The sequence below is a fragment of the Gossypium raimondii genome, chromosome 2, assembly GCF_025698545.1.
Source record: "Gossypium raimondii isolate GPD5lz chromosome 2, ASM2569854v1, whole genome shotgun sequence".
NCBI lineage: Eukaryota > Viridiplantae > Streptophyta > Magnoliopsida > Malvales > Malvaceae > Gossypium > Gossypium raimondii.
The window spans coordinates 4,301,120-4,315,020 of NC_068566.1; the positions used below are offsets into that span (position 1 = coordinate 4,301,120).

Genomic DNA, 13,901 nt, shown 5'->3' on the forward strand with positions numbered 1-13,901 from the left:
TTTGTGCTTCGTAAAGATTCTTAATATGTATTATTCATTTTTCTTTGATAGTGTGTTATTGCTTCCTCTTCTTCTATGGCTTGTTTGATTGCTTCCTCCACACACAATTGAGCGTCTTGTATTCACTGAATCACTATAAGTTCTTTCGCTATTAAATTCTTTGATTTTATTTTACTGTTATTGAAATTAGTATTGGAGAAATGTGACCCTTTTACTACGATTTGAAGATATGTAACACTTTAATATCTCGTAGTAATGACTCGTCTGCCTTTAATAGTACAAAGTGTGAGGCGTAAAAGAATTGGTCTTGCATTGTGTAACACCCCAAACCCGGCCTAGACGTTATGGCCGTATCTGGTGTGTCACATTGAAGTGTCTCTCAAAATTTAGACTTGTTGATAAAACTCGTTTCTTAAGTTTGGAAACCTCTTTAGTAATGTTTAACGGAACACTTAACCAAATGTTTTCCTTATTAACTACTATTATTATATTAAGTTGATTTAAAATGTGGAAGCATTTGAAAACTCTAACGTTTAAAGTTTGTGTCTTTCAAAACAATAATTATTTTGAAAATTCGTTTTCACTTAACTAGTAGTATAAAATATGTAAGCAAAAGCCCAATTAAAATTTAAAACCCAAATTAAAGGCTTTATTACAAAACAAAACCCAACTTATAATTTAAAGTAAAATAAAAGCAAGTGTGAATAGCAGCAGTTGTGTGGCCACCTCCGAGCACCTCGCGGCACCAAATCGCCTAAGACTGAGGATTACCTACACAGTTAAAAGGAGAGGGTGAGTTTACGAAACTTAGTGTGAAATCCCCTATCAGTCAATCAATATACAACATGCAGTAGCAGTTTGGGCCTAAGCTCTTTACAGCAACAGTGTGGCCCTTAGCCCAATACAATAACAGTATAATGCAGTAATGCAACCCATCCCAATCCAGCCAACACACCACTCCGTACCACCAACACACCATGTGGGGATAAAATCAACCCACCCAGCCAACACACCAATATCGCAAAAAGTCGCCAAGAATAGTGATGCAATAAAGTCGCCAAGAATAGTGATGCAAAAAAGCTACGATGTGATAACGCAACAAAGTTGCGATAAGATATATGTGGCAAAGCCACCAGTACAATATACTTCCCCTATATCAGAAACCCAACCCGTGTAGTATGTCATGTCATAAATCGCACGTGTATACAGTATGTCAGACTCAGTAACAGTCATATATATATTATAGAGCAAATCGGTCCTACACATATTTCAACTCCTAAGGGTATAACAATCATTTTACCCTTTGGGGGTATTTTAGTCATTTTACCTTGCTAGGGTATTTCAGTAATTCTACCCTGCGAGGGTATTTTAGTTATTTTACCCTTTGGGGGTATTTTGGTCATTTTACCCTTAAGGATATTTCGGTCATTTTACCCTTCGAGGGTATTTCGGTTATTTTACCCTTCGAGGGTATTTCGGTTATTTTACCTTTTGAGGGTATTTCGGTTATTTTACCCTTCAAAGGTATTTCGATTATTTTAGGCCCATTACGGCCTAAGCCCATGAAAACGATCATAGAGGCCTCTACAATCTAACACCGTGTTTCGTGGGCTCGATTTACCACACGAGAGTTCGCATGCCCATATGGTCTCAGCGCCGTCTTTTTTGGATTTTTGGCTTTTACCGATTTACAGTTGAGAGAGGGTGTAATTACACACTTGTTTGTGAAAATGTACTAAGATCCACGAATACCTAAAATCTACATTCATACAAGTTTTCCATTAGTTACAATCAATAGGGTTAGTCTCATTCTTTTGCATCTTTAACCAAAAAAACAAACTAATACTTGCCTCAACTGACAAAAGTGGCTTAGCCCACCTAAACCATTGACGAAAGTTGACTACAATCTTCTTGACGGATATCTGCATTGCAAACGGATTCATTAAATAAGATTGTAAAATCATGTGGTTGAAATCCGCACATGATAATTTACAGAACCACAAGAACATTCGGCCTACACCTAGAAGGAAGGCTAGCCTACCTATTTACCTTGACCGAGTGATGAGAGAGAGGTTTCAACAACTATAAAACACTTGAAACTCCTTCACTCTTCGAGGAAAATGAACCGTCAGAGAACAGTTGTCAAGTCAAAATAGAATTGAATAGATGAAGAGGGAGAGAAAGGCAATATTCGGCCAAGAGAGAAGAAGAAAGAAAGGCAATATTCGGCCACAAAGAAAATAGGAAAGAACCAAAGGCTATTCGGCCAAAACAAAAAGGGCATAAAGGGAAAAGCAAAAAAAACAAAACGAACAAACCCGAGAGGTACTTTGAAGCCTTTGCAAGATTCGACACCAAAAGAAAAAGGAGAAAACAAAAAATGCTCACCCACCGAGGCAGACAGAGAGAAAAATAAAATAAAATAAAATAAAACCAAAAGCTCCTCAAAAGACAAAAATTACCCCCAAAACTCCCTCTAGCCGAATTCTCAAGGTTGAATAATCCCCAAATGGCACAACACTCCCCTTATCAAATTCTTTGATTTTCTCCTAAAAACTCTCCACTTATCCTTCCTTGATTCACTCCACCTATTTCTCCTATACTCCCTCTATGACCAGTTCAAACTCCATTTAGCAGTGTTCTAGTCCAACTCCACCACCTACCCAGCTCAAGCAGTAAAATAAATACTCCCATGCGTAACCCATGACTTGAACCTCTGACCTCATAGTTACACCACAAGCCACCTTGCCACTAGACCACAAGCTATTTTTGTGTCATAAAACCAACACTAATATTTATAAGGCCTATATGCCTATGTTCAGATTCATTTAAGAGCAAAACTAAAAATTATGCAAAAGCCAAGACTTGAACCCAGGCTCCTCAAACACCCCATACACACCCAAATCACTTAACCATTAAAGCAAGCAAGCAATTTGTGTCAAAACATGCAAAAACTAAAGACTTAAATTTTGGGGTGTTACACATTGACAATATGGTTGCAAATGTGTACAATTGCGAGTTGGTTCTTAGTTACATTCGGTGCCATCCATAGCCTACATACTTATAGACCAATGATTAGATCCTATATTTTAGATTTTTATACAAAACGAGATTATGTGAAAAAACTTGTATATTCTAGTGACGAGACCTGTATTGAACAAGTTAGGATGAATAGAATTACCTTTTTTAAACTATGTGAGATGTTACAAACTTTAGGGAAATTGAAGTCGTCAAGGAATATGTTTGTTGATGAGCAAGTGGCAATGTTTTTACATATCATTTCTCATCACCTTAAAAATCGAGTTATCAAGCATCACTTTAATAGGTTTGGGGAAATCGTTAGCAGATCATTTCACAATGTTTTAAATGCTGTCATACGCTTACAAGATGTGTTATTTAAAAAGGCAGAGCCAATTACAGCTAATTTTACAGACCCAAGGTGGAAACGGGTCAAGGTATTGGAGTGAGTTCTATATATAGCTTGTACATAATTTAGTTGATTTAGATTTAAATATAGTATCCTAACTCAAGGTTTTATACATGTGATGTAGAATAGTTTAGGTGCTTTAGATGGAACCCACATCAAGATTAGGGTTCCAACAGTTGATAAACCTAGATATCGAATGCGAAAAGGTGACATGGCAACAAATATGTTAGGTGTTTGTACACCTGATATGCATTTTGTTTATGTTCTTCCTGGTTGGGAAGGTTCTGTTGCTGATGAACGGGTTTCCAGATGCCATTAGTAGGAGAAATGGACTAAAAGTTCCTTATGGTAAAGTGCAAAATTAGAGGACTTTGAATTAATCTTTAAGATCATACTTTTTTGGGAAATTAGCCATGACAAATAGTTTTTTTATAGGTTGTTATTATCTAGTTGATGCTGGATACACAAATTGTGAGAGATTTCTTGCACCTTTTAGAGGACAAAGATATCATTTGAATGAGTGGCGTCACGGTTACCAGCCAAGTACTCCGGAAGAATTTTTCAATATGAAACATGCTTCAGCACGTAATGTTTTTGAAAGATGCTTTGGGTTATTAAAACTTAGATAGGGAATACTTAGGAGTCCATCATTCTATCCTGTGAGGGTGCACAATAGAATCATTATTGCATGTTATTTGCTCCATAATTTTATTCAAACCTATATGAGTCTTGATCCTATTGAAGTGGAGTTGGGAGAAGGATTACCTAGAAATGTGATAGATGACAATGAATCGAATATCGTAAGTATTCATCCATCGGATGCATGAGCTACTTGGAAGATGGAACTAGCCAACTAAATGTTTGGTGAATGGCAAGCATCTAGAAATTAGTTAGGTTTAGGGTAAAAATAGTAAACATTAATTTGTTTATGTTATTTCATGTATCTAGTTTATGAAACTTTGGTGGTGTTTGAATTGTTTTTTGTATTGTACTAGACTTGTTGAATTATAATTTATTTTCTTTTGATTCATCATGTGCTATAATTTTGTAAAGTGTTGACATTTTGATTCATAATATTGAACTTAATTTTAATTTGTTTTTTTCTTAAGATAGTTATGTCAGGTTTTTCACAATCAAGTGTTTCTTCCCAAAATTCTCAAGGAACCAAAAGGAAATGGGTTCCAGAAGAAGATGCTGCGTTGGTTGCTTGTATGGTCGACTTGCACAATGTTAGAACCTTTAATACTGATACGAGATTCAAATTTAGTTATTTAAATGAGTTGGAAAAAATGTCAGAAAAAGTTTTACCCAATGCCATGTTAAAGGCTAAACCTAATCTTGAATCGAGGATTAGGACATTGAAAAGGGATTGGTCAATCGTTTATGACATGCTTAGTGGAAAAAACAATAGCGGTTTTGGTTGGGATGAACATAGGCTACTTGTTGTTGATGACGATGCGGTGTGGAACTCATATATAAATGTAAGAATTATTTCAAGTCTTTATTATCTTATTTTGACCAAATTTATATCTAATATGAATTCCTCATTTTTATAGAGTCATAAAGAAGCCAGTCAATTCAAACATCGTAGTTTCCCTTAATATGACCAACTTACTGCCATCTACGCAAAAGATCGAGCCACTGGAAAGATGCCCAAATAGCCGCTGATATTATTGAAGAAATAGATGTTGAGGATGTAGCTACTACAAATACTCATGAAGAAAGAAACAATTTCTATGGATGCAAAGCTGATGTTTCTTTGGAAGACATGGATCTTTCAGCTACACAACCGCAACCAGCTAGAAACCAAGGTGATTCATCATTTTCAAAGAAGAAAAAAAAGATTTATGATGCAAGTGATCATATTTCTTCTACTTCATTTAATGATGCTGCCATTTTATTGGCGGAAAACAGATGGGCCGTTGGCATTGAAATCAGTGGGAGTATTGCCTCCAAAGTGCTAATTCAACAAAAGTCAGAAATGACCATTCAAGAAAGAGCTCTAAAATTATATCCAACATTATGTGAAGTAGAAGGTTTAATTGAGGATGAGCGCTATCGCTCATTGAGCAAAATTCCAGATCATCTAACGCAAATGCTCATTTTCTTTAGTTTACCTTCTTCTGTGCGACTGGAATGGGTAAGAAGATTTCTTGCTGACCATTAAAAATCATGGTTGTGTTGATGATATTTTGGTAACTTTTTGTGTTTGTAATATTTGGATGGTATAATGACATGATAGAATGTCATTACAATGTTGTAACTTTTTGATGTTGTAAAATTTTATAACATATGGATTATGACATATAAACTAATGAAATCATGTAACTTTTTGTTAATATATGAATATTATGTTTGGATGTGAAATATAATTCTCAAGTTATTTATTACTTCTAATATTTTGTTTTTTATTGTAGAATAATTAAATTATTTGTTTCACTAATGATATTTTAGCACATTAAATATGTATTGCAGTTTAAAAATAATAAAGTAGATTATATATTATTTTTATAGTATTATATATTATGATTTTAGTAAATTCATATAATAATAATTATATTAAGAATTTTATTAAATTATATTTAATAATAATTATGTTAAAATATGGTTAAATTATTTATTATTTTTATTAAATTATTTTTAATAATAATCTTATTAAAATTTAATAACAATAACAATAATCATCTACCTAAAAAAAATTCTACTAAGGGTATTCTAGTCATTTTAGTTTTTTTCCTTATGCTATTACAACATCATTCCATTCAACCAAACACAAGAATACTCTTACAGTTCTATTCCATTCCATTCAACCAAACAATTGAATTACTAATTACAGCTCTATTCAATTACAACTCTATTCCATTACAGTGAACCAAACGTACCCTTAGAGTTTGAATCTGTTGGACAACCTCTATCCCTTTTAAAAAGAAAAGAAGGATAATCTTTTAATTGTTTTGATAAAGTGCAGAATTTTACACATAATCTTTATTCAACCTTTCAATCGGAATAAAAATGTTTTGAATTTCACGTCATTATTAATTGCTTCAATAATGATAGTACCAATTGAATTAAGACTAAATCGGTAAAATTTTTAAATTTTTAAATGATATATTTAATGGGTGATTCCCTAAGTTAACATATAGTAGCTTTTGAAAAAATATACAACTTGCTTAATGATTTAGTATTCATACCCATCCCTCCCGGAAGAAAGTTTTATTAATGTAAAAAGAGAAAATATTTGGTACACTGTAATTGGAGCTTCTAGACTCTACAACAAGATCAAGAGTCGATAAATGTTTTATAAGAGTATCGTAAAATATTAAAAAAAGACATGACAAATTTTAAGGTTGCTTGTGGAATAAAAAACACCACTATTATACCAAATACTAGTACATGTAAATAAATAATTATCACAATTTTTTATCTTATACAATAATATATAATTCCAAATTAGTTAGTATTAATTAAATAATTATGGGGAGGGATTAATGAAAACAAGGTTTTACCCTTTAAATAGGTACTAAGATTATTTCTTCTTTTTATGGCAAAATGTTAAAAAAAGATCATTTCTTTTTGGTACTAAGATTATTTGTTTAGTTATTTCTTTATTTGAGAATGACAACATTGACTTGCCTTCAATGTAATATAAGTCATGGATTCATTTGATAAATGGTAGAAATATTCATTCTAATAAAAAAATTAATATTGAAAATGATAAATACACAATAGTTACTTATATTTAATAGAAAATTTATTGAATTACTTTTTTTTTTTTAAGATTATACCATCTTTTAAGGCAGTAGCGGAGCTAAGGGGTTGGTAGACCCCTACCCCTTACAATGGGAAAATTTTCATTTAGGCTCTTTATAATTTATAAAATTTTAAATTAGTAATGATAAAATTACACTTTGGCCCCCTTAAAAATGATAAAAATTTGATTAATTCTTTAAAAATTATAAAGATATAGACTATTAAAATGGTGAAATTACATTTTTACTATCATAAAGTATACAATTTAATTCCGCCCTAAAAAGCTTTTCTAATTCCGCCACTGTTTTATATTTAAATTAATTACGCTTGAACTAGAATGTCACATTATTCTCTATATAATTATTTTAAAAATTTTAGATTTATAATATTTTATATTTAATAGTATATTTTATTTCAAATGTTTCATATTTATACTCAAAGTCATTTAAATTTTGGGTTTGTTTCATAAAATGGTTTTAAAAATATAAATATAAATATAAAACATAAAACTTTTATAATTTAAAATTTACATTTATCAAACAATCTATTTATATTTAATAATTAATTTTAAGTAATATATCAAATAAATTTTGTAATTTAAATTCAATATATGTAATTTTTTAACACTTAATTTTTAATTTATTTTTTATCCATATTTTTCTTCCCTTATTGTGGGAGATTCGGCCCCACCTTTGAATATTCAAATATTATTGTTATCATATAATAGTTTATAATTAAACTGTTGTTGATATAATAAATTTATGTATTTATATTCCAACTCCATTATATATTTGAAGTAGAAAGGGGCATCCATATGCATGTGAGGCAGAGCAAATAAAACCTTTCTGCCAATTTGTTTGGCTTCCAACATGACACGTGCCAATTAGGAAATACGTACGTAAACGAAAGATAGAAAACAACAGGTTGCGACTCTTTACCATTAGATCAGACCATTGCCACTATGTTATGTCTTTTTAATTAATCAATTTGAATATATATCATAATTATTCTCAAGTTAAGATGGATAAATGATGGACAAAATCGGCTGTCAGCGTGTTGTAATGTTCTATTAATGCTGAGGCTAAAGTCTTTGTCGTATTGATGGAGTTTGTCCTTCATTGTCGACAATGGATGTTTTTTTTTCTTTTCCCCAAATTGTATGATCCCATTTATGGAATAAATTAATGAAATTTTCCTTTCAAATAATAATAATTAAATGTAGAGGTAGTTGCATCGGGTGTAACACCCCAAACCCGGCCTGGACGTTATGATCGAATCTGGCGATGTCACATGATAGTGTGTTTGAAAACCGATGCTCGTGTTGAAAAACCGTAACTTTGCTTAAAACATTTTCCGTTTAGATCTCGTCATTATCTTTTATTAATCCTAAAATAGTGATTTTTATTCAGTCGTTAGTTTGCAAAATATTATATGTTGCAGAAGCTTTTTAAAGTAGTTTGTGTCCTTGCGGTATTTTGCTAAAACACATGCATTTCTTTTAAAAATCCGTGTTTTATCTACCTCTAGCAGATATAAAACATAAAGCAATATAAAATCCAAAATTTAAGCAAAAACTCATAGCGGCCATTATTACAGAAAAATACCCCAAATAAAGCTTTAAAATAATAAACCTAATTAAATACGAAACAGTAAAAAGGAGTCGTGTGGCCACAGCTGAGTCCTCCGCCGCTCTGATCCGCCTAAGTCTGGGGATTACCTGAACAGATGAATCAGAAGGGTGAGTTTACGAAAACTCAGTGTGTAATCCCCACATAAACAATCAGACATTATGCAATCATACTTTGGGCTTAAGCCCATTTCAGTAACAGTTTCAGTTTCAGTTAGGGCTTTAGCCCATTACAATACAGAAGCAGTCGTGCATTTGGGCCTTGGCCTATTACAGTATCAATACTCAGTACAGTGACAGATATGCAGTGTCAAATCCTACCCAACCAGCCTCTACACTCCAGCTCTGTCCAACCCTACACTCCATGTGTTGATATTATCAACCCACCCATCCCTACACTCTAAAAAGTACCAAATGATGCACTGGACAGTAGTTTACAGTTGAGCTACCGGTAATTTAGGCTCAAGGCTTTTCAGTACACTTCTTCCGAACAATATAACCCAACCCCTATGCAATGCAATATATATATGACATGCTAAAACATAATATCGTGCATAAAATCAGGGCATACAATATCAAGCCAATGGGACATCATCATGCTTAATAACATGCATAATCGTATCAGTCATACAGTTATTTCAGTCAATTAGGGGTCTAGGTAAGCTTACCGACCCTACAGTAGGTCCACAGTCGACTTGGGCGACCCGTGTAAACTTAGTAGTCAAACAGTGAAAATGGGTCGACGGCCCATGTTGCATGCCCATGTGGCCCACACGGCCTAAAATGGCCTTGGCCGTGTGGATCTCACGGCCTGGCCCAATATTCCTACACGCCCGTGTAGTTCACCTGTGTGGTCCACACGACCTAATTCAGCTCGGCCCATGAATCGTACATGGCCAACCTCGTCGATCACACGCCCATATTCAATCACACGGCCTACCACACAGGCGGCCGCACGCCGTGTGGCGTCGACAATCACATTTTTTGGCTTTTCACTAATTTCTGTTTTCAGAGTTGCGTTTACACACCTGGTTTCTATTCACTGAGAAGGAAAACACCGAGCCTTTGAAACCTACATTTGACCAAACAATCACCAATTAATCACTTATACCCTTACTCAATCAAAAACACACGAGTTGACCAAGTGTTAACTAGCAACAATGTTACATTCAATCGAGTAAAGAGGGAGGTTTCGCCCACTTAATCACCAATTAACGATCCTCCACCCCTCGAATAACTCCTAGGCACCAACCAAAATCAGATAAGCATTGATTCATTAGGCAATAAGATAACAATATACTATCTACCCTTACCAACAACGTAAGAAGAGTACCAATTACGAAGTGCAAGAACTTATTAGCAAGTAGAGATTGATAACCAGAAAGACAACACAGAAAAACAGTCAGCTGCAAGGGAAAGAAAAGAATCGAAAAAAGAAATGAAAGGAAAGTATGAAAAGAGGGGGAAGACTCGGCCAAAGGAAGAGGGGAACGTTTGCTTACCTTTTTTCGAATAGTAAATATTTTGGAAAGCCAAAAGAGAGAGACCACAAGAACACTAATTCGGCAGAAAGTAATAAGAACAGAATCAACACAATGAGGGTAGAAAAGGAAATCGGCAAGGAAGAGAAACTAGCAAAAGTTTCAGCAGAGAACTTTCAGAAACAAAAAGAAAATTTCAGTAATGGGGAAACAAAACAACAGAGGGAAAATTTTAAAAAATGAAAGAGTGAGGGGAAAGTCAAACTTGCAACTACTTTGAATGCTCTCAAACTCCTCACTCCTTAATTTTCTCACCATATCTCTTAATCCTCTCCCTCAACCACCTAATTCAAATTCCACTCAAACTCTTCAGTATTTCGGCTAAACTAGAACACCCACATGGGACAAGCAGCAAAATAAAACACTCCCTTGCACACACCAAGACTCAAACTCAAGACCACCAACACTTTGCCACTCCATTTATCCACTACACCAACAAGCCCATTCTAACATTTTTCACCAACATTTATTTATAAGCCTACTGATTAGAGATAGGAGTTTATTCATTTAAGAACAAAAATTTACTCAAGCTAAGGGTTGAACTTAGGACCTCCCAAACACTCCCAGAACACTTAATCACTGAAGCAGACAAATATTTATGTCACAAACATACAAAAATAAATATATAAATGATTTTTGGGGCGTTACATCGGTATCCCCGAACTATGATTCTCATTTTAATTTGGTTTCCAAACTTCAAAAACGCTTTTAATTACATATTCAAACTATCAATGTTATATCAATCATGCCCTTCTATTATTAAAATCATTAATTTAATCAATAAAGGACAAATCTTATGTGACATAATTTAAAATGGAAGTTTTAAAGAAAAGTAAAACATCACCACATAAATTTTAAAGTTAAAACTAAAAATAAAGTAAAACCGGAAAAAAGAGATAGTGACCAATAAAGCTTTTGTAAAAGTTTCAAAAACCTCAAAATCAAGATTTTTACAACATCCATTTTATTTTTTACGCACAAAAGTCAATCAAAACTCGAAACCAAATTCCAAAGGTTGATTTTAGACTATTCTCTCGTTTTCTTTTGATATTTTTCTATTTACTTGTTAATTTCTCTTTTTCTTTTTTCTTTCAAAACCATTTTAAAATAATTAACAAAGAGGATAAAAAAAGAAAAGGAATCAACTCACCTGAATCGGCCTCTGAATCCGTCATCGTCATCGGCCCTTCACCGTCGCCAGACGCGAATTAAGGAGGGGGCAGAGGCTTTCCATTTTCTCCTCGTTTCCCCGTTTTGGGGCCTTGGTCTCTAAACGCGCTCCAAAGCGTTGGTGGGAGACGCCCTCGCATGGCTCCGGCCACCGGGCGGTGGGGAGGCATGACAGCGGTGGGGAGGCTTGGAACCCTAGCAGAGAAAGGGGACCTCCCTTTTAAATTATTTTTTTTTGTGTTCTTTGACAACAAATGAAACAATGAGAAAAAAGGAAAAATTTTTAGTTTTATAGTAATTAAAACGGCGCCGTTTGAAGGAGGTGACCTGCGCCTCTTTGCCCTAATGGGTAATTTGCGCATTCGGTCCCTCCATCTGGCCGAGGTGCAACGACCTTTTATTATTTTCAATTTTGGCCACGAATTTTCGCTCTGTTTCAATTTGGTCCTTGACCACTGCACCCTCGATTAAAACGATGTGCTTTAGGGCCGGAACATTTCCCATTCAGGTCCCTATCTTCAAGTGCGTCCCAATTCGGTCTGAACCACCCTCTTTTATTTATTTGCGATTGAAACCACGGATTTTGGGCTGATTTCAATTTTGTCCTATTTCATTTAATTAATTTATTATTCTTTATTATTTTTTAAAAAATTGTTATTAATTAATTTATTTGTTATTTAAAAAAAGCTCTTCTTTTATTATTATGCATTTTAAGTTATATATATATATTATTTATTTTAAATGTTTCACTTAATGTTTATTTAAATATTTTATTTGCATTATTTGTTTCTTTAAACTACCATATGTATATATATTGTCCTTTAACCCTTTTTATTTTATTTTTTAATTTTTTATCTTTTATTTTTAATAAAGAAAAAGATACTGTTTTTTTATTTACTTTATTTATTCATTTTAAACTATGTTAGTATTATTCTTTCTTGGTTTCATATATTGTTTGTTTGGAGTATTTTGTCATTCATCTCGATTTGATTTCCTAAATTATTTGTCTTAGACTATTAGCTATGTAAAAAATTTCTATCATTTTGTTTCATTTACTCGGATTATTAATATTGGTATGTTAAAGTGATGCATGTGGTATAATTTTTATCATTATGTATGTGTAATTTGTTTATTTGTTTTCACATTATTGCCATTAAGTGTATTAATTCATTTATTAGTATTTTAGTGCTATGGTAATTCATTTGTGTACACTGCTTTCGAAAATTTGTTTCTCCATGTTGTAAATCGTCATTCCATCAACGTAATCCCTTTTTCACACACTATTTCAAACGTTACATTTATTCTTACCCAAGCATACAAAATAAAAATTTCTAAAATAAGGCAATACTTTGCATTTAGGAAATTCGAGAAATTGTACCCTAATTTACTGGGTCTCGATTTTCTCGTTAAACCTAAATAGCAAAATATCCTTTTAAATTTCTAAAAACATAAAATTTCAAAAATAAAGGTAATATTCTATATTTAGAAAATTCGAGAAATCGTGCCCTAACTTACTGGGCTTCGATTTTTCTCGTTGATTCTAAGTAACTGAATATCCTTTTAAAATTAAAATAAATGAGGTTTAAATGAAAATAAAAGTCAAACTTACTCTCAAAATACAAGATGTCAGGTCCTAACTTACTGGATGTGACATCTTGTTACTTCGAGATAAGGAGGCATTTTTCACTTTTGATTTATTAAAGCATTTTAAAATAACACAATATAAAGAGGGATCGTATTTTTTAATTCTTTTCGAGTTTTTAATTTTCGACACCAAGACGTTAAGCAATCAACTAGGTACCAATTTTGGGCGTATCGAGGGTGCTAATCCTTCCTCGTGCGTAACCGACTCCCGAACCTGTTTCTTTGAATTTCGCAGACCAAAAGCATTGTTTTAATAAATTAAATCGTTTATTAAAAACAACCATTTTTCAAGGTGACCCAATCACACCTCGGCAAAAAAAGATTGGTGGCGACTCCCATTTTCGTTTCCATTTTTAAAATCCAAGTCGACCCCGTTTTTATCCGAAAAATGGTGTCAACATTTACTATATTCATTTTTCTTTAAAAATTTCAATTTAATCTATGCCATATAATATTTGGTAATTGATTTAATGGTTAAATTAAAAATTTTAGTAAAAGGACCTTATTGATATAACCACAATAGTTTGAAGATGTATTGAATGTTTTAAAGTTTGGGGACCAATTTAGCATAAAGGTTCTAGGTTGAGAATATATGGTAAAATTAACTCTTAAATGTATTAACCTTCTAAAACAATTGAAGTATATTTAATATTATTGATTTGATGTGTTTATTTATTTAATTTATTTTTATTCAAGACCTAAACTATTTTTTATTTTAGTTTCAGTAGATATTACATATGGG

At 32.9% G+C, this 13,901-nt stretch overlaps 1 protein-coding gene across 3 annotated transcripts in view; it reads left to right on the forward strand.

Moving 5' to 3' along the window:
- LOC105787781 (uncharacterized protein At2g29880-like) overlaps positions 1 to 13,901 on the forward strand; it is a 41,154-nt gene that overhangs the window by 3,504 nt on the left and 23,749 nt on the right. The gene's annotated exons all lie outside the window — the stretch shown is intronic.